Source organism: Thamnophis sirtalis, unplaced genomic scaffold (genome assembly GCF_051295495.1).
Source record: "Thamnophis sirtalis isolate CommonGarterSnake01/CBP01778 unplaced genomic scaffold, rThaSir2_p1.2 scaffold_11, whole genome shotgun sequence".
Taxonomy (NCBI): domain Eukaryota; kingdom Metazoa; phylum Chordata; class Lepidosauria; order Squamata; family Natricidae; genus Thamnophis; species Thamnophis sirtalis.
In genome coordinates this window covers 5,734,908-5,738,682 of record NW_028261391.1, presented here as the reverse complement: position 1 = coordinate 5,738,682, position 3,775 = coordinate 5,734,908, and positions in this window count along the sequence as shown.

Below are 3,775 nucleotides of genomic sequence, written 5' to 3'. Positions count from 1 at the left end.
GCTTATTTATGACTGTGAACTTCTAAATGTCTGATTGGTCTTCGAACGGAACTGTTAACTGTGTTAATATGGTGCAGCTACAACATCCTTCCATTCCTTTTAAGTTCCAGGAACGAGTCAGGAATATCCTGATTAGTCATACCCAGAATCGTTGTGCAGAAGATGAGAGGCTGGCACCTCTCTTCTTGTGTCTTGATGCTTTCCTTTGGAGCAAAAAATAATAATAATAATTGGGAAAAAACCAACTCCACCCACAGTAGTATGATGGGGTTAAGATGACCTCTGGCAGAGTTGGAGAGGCTGTACCCAATCCCCACCCATTCCCGCCCTGTTTTGACCTTCCAAGTGGCTGCTACAAGATGATAATGGTAACGGCCACAAAGATGGAGCGCCTAGACATGCCCTTTGGGGAATTGTTTATGACAAGCCTTTCAAAATGGCGGCCTGCAGGCTGGATGCGTCACGCAAAGGCCATGCCCATCCTGGATTTGTGAAGGCTAAAAAACAAAAAAAATGTGATAATTCACGATACGTCAGGGGACGCAATCGAGTTTGACACCTGTGTTCTGTGGAGTTTCTCAGTCATCTGGTCATGATTGTACTAAAGGTAGTTTTTCGAAAGGTCTTTATTTGTTTGTTTTCCTTTGAAGGCATTTCCCTTCTCATCCTCAGTTCTGACTGAAGGCTGAAGACTTTTCGCTTCTCATCCAAGAAGCTGAAGAAGCGAAATGCCTTCAAAGAAAAACCAGAAAGTCTCACCTTTGACCTGAGAGAGAAACAGCTACCCCACTACCTAGTCCAGGTAAGGCTTTATATGCTTTGCAGTTATCTGGTCGTTAGTCCTCCGAATTCCATCCGCCGGCCAGTGTCGACTGGCGACTACCCGGAGGAGAGCCTTCTCTGTGGCTGCTCCGACCCTCTGGAACGAACTCCCCGTGGAGATTCGTACCCTCACCACCCTCCAGGCCTTCCGCAAAGCCCTTAAAACCTGGCTGTTCCGACAGGCCTGGGGCTAAAGATTCGCTGCCCCTATCTCGAATGGTATGATTGTTGTGCTTTTAACTATGTATAGTTTTGTGTTCTTGTTAAACTGTTTGTATCCCCCCTTCCCTTTTTGAGTTGTGAATTGTGAACCGCCCTGAGTCCCCTTAGGGAAAAGGACGGCATACAAATGAAATAAAACTCTAAACTCTAGTCACTCAGGCCATTTGGAGGGTCATCTGTGCCCTCAGGGTCACTTGAATAACGCTGATGAGTGCGCAGTTGCCTTTTGGAAAAATACCTTTGGGAAATTGTTCTTGCCAGAGGTGGGGGAACACTTCATCTTGCTTGGATGATATGACTAACCTGGGAGAGTTAGTTCAACCCACTAAAGTCTTATGGTTCTGCAGAGCTAAATGTAAAGCCATCAGAGTTAATGACCTGGGTCAGCTGATCTAGCTTTTGCATGCTTACCATCTTCCCTTGGCCAGCTGGCCATGATATACAAGCAGGGCTTTATTTCGTGGCACGACAAAACCGCGCTCGACTAAGCCGCGCCCGATTAAACTGCGTCGCTGACGTCATCAACAGGGTGACAACAGCCAGCGCGGAGAAAGAAGGACGCTTTAAATAGCGCTTTGAAAGCAAGCCGATTCAACTTAAGGTAAGGGTTAGGTTTAGGGTTAGCTTTAGGGTTAGCTTTAGGGTTAGGTTAAGGGTTAGGGTTAGGTTTAGTGTTAGGTTAAGGGTTAGGATTAGGTTTAGGGTTAGGTTAAGGGTTAGGTTTAGGGTTAGGTTTAGGGTTAGGTTAAGGGTTAGGTTTAGGGTTAGGTTTAGGATTAGGTTTAGGGGGGTTAGGTTTAGGTTTAGGGGTTAATTTTAGGTTTAGCGTTTACAGCGTGCTTCTGTCTCCGCGCTGTTGTCGCGCTGTTGATGACATCAGCTACGCGGTTTCGTCGAGCGCGGTTTAGTCGAACGCGGTTTTGTGGTGGAACCCTTTATTTAAGGTTCAAATCAATCAATGTCACTCAGAGTCTTTTCAGAGGACCAGATGCACAGCTGAGTCCACAGGAGTGCCTTCCAATCAGGGCTTCATTGCTGGCCATTCCACTCTCCCAGCCTATGTCCACCTTGCGGCTGATTTGGTCACCAGGTGCCTGAGGAAGGAAGGCCACAGTTCGTGTTTGTCATTTTATAATCACAATTGTGATTGTTTTTTAAGCGAATTTTCTTCAGGTGAAGAAGATACTATCTCATTTTTGAATCTAAGAAAGAATTTTGAAATGCAGCTTTATAATCTTGGCATATGAGCCATGGTGGTTAGAATGCAGTAGTGCAGGCTAACTCTGCCGACTGCCAGCAGTTCAATCCTGACTGTCTCAAGGTTGACTCAGTCTTCCATCCTTCAGAGGTTGGTAAAATGAGGACCCAGATTGTTGGGGGGAAAATATGCTAACTCCGTAAACAACTTAAAGAGGGCTATAAAGCACTATGAAGCAGTATATAAGTCTAAATGCTATTGCTATTTAGCACAATTCTAGAAATATTCCTTACAATTCCAGGTCAACAGCACTCACATGTAAACACATTCTTCCTGTTGCATGAATTAAGTCACATGTAACATGTCATTAGTATTGTTGTTGATGCACAACTAATTGATTTCCAGAATACCTACTTTTCAACTACATCATTGCAGTCAAAACTGAACCAGAATTCAGGGCACACTGATCATTTAGTAACAAGGAATTTCTTCAAACAATGTTATATATGTTCATTAAACTAAGCTGAGTTACAAGCATTTTATTTACTTCATTTTATTTTAAAAGTTTCGCTTACCATATTATTGTGCTCAGGATGATTAATTAAAGCCATCTTTAATATTAAATCTTAAAAACAACAGCAATTTTAAACATGACAATAAAAGAAAATAAAAACATTGTAACTTGAGTTCACCCACTCCGCTACTCCCAATAGGCATCATCATCTTCTCTTTCCTATTTCCCCAGCATTTTAGACTTTTCAGGAAAAGCTGGTTTGCACATGATGTATTCAAAATATGATAATTGGGACCTGGTCTTTGGTACAACAAGTAAGAACTTGGGTTGAGTTGGTCAGTGATGCCATTGATTTGTTTTCTTGCCTCTCGATGGCATTTTTGACAGCTGGCTGACAGGATTCCAAGTAACACATCCCATTTAATAAGAACTCCGAGGCAGGCAAATTCCTCAAAAGAATGTTTTATTGGGACATATCAAGTTGGCATGTTCCTGGTGAAAAAATAATTCTAAATGCTGCCCAGTTTTTCACCCAATTAAAGGTAAAACTCCCCCCCCCCCGAGTCTCTAGTCACATGGTCCAATCAGCACACAGTCCAGTTGCCAGATAACCTCATTCTCCACCATCCGAACATCTGCAGCCACGTCCTTGATTCCCAGGTGATTTTTTTTTTTAGGCTAAAAAAAAAACACTTATGGGATGTGGTGGCTCAGAGGCTAAGACGCTGAGCTTGTTGATCAGAAAGGTTGGCAGTTTGGTGGTTCGAATCCCTTTCTGCATAACAGAGGGAGATCCTGTTACTTGTCCCAGCTTCTACCAACCTAACAGTTCAAAAAACACATAAAAATGCAAGTAGAAAAATAGGGACTACTTTGGTGGGAAGGTAATAGTGTTCTGCGCGCCTTCAGCATTTAGTCATGCCAGCCCCATGACCATGGAGACCTCTTCGGCTTTGAAACGGAGACCACCCCCTAGAGTCGGAAACGACTAGCACATATGTTCAAGGAGAACTTTTACT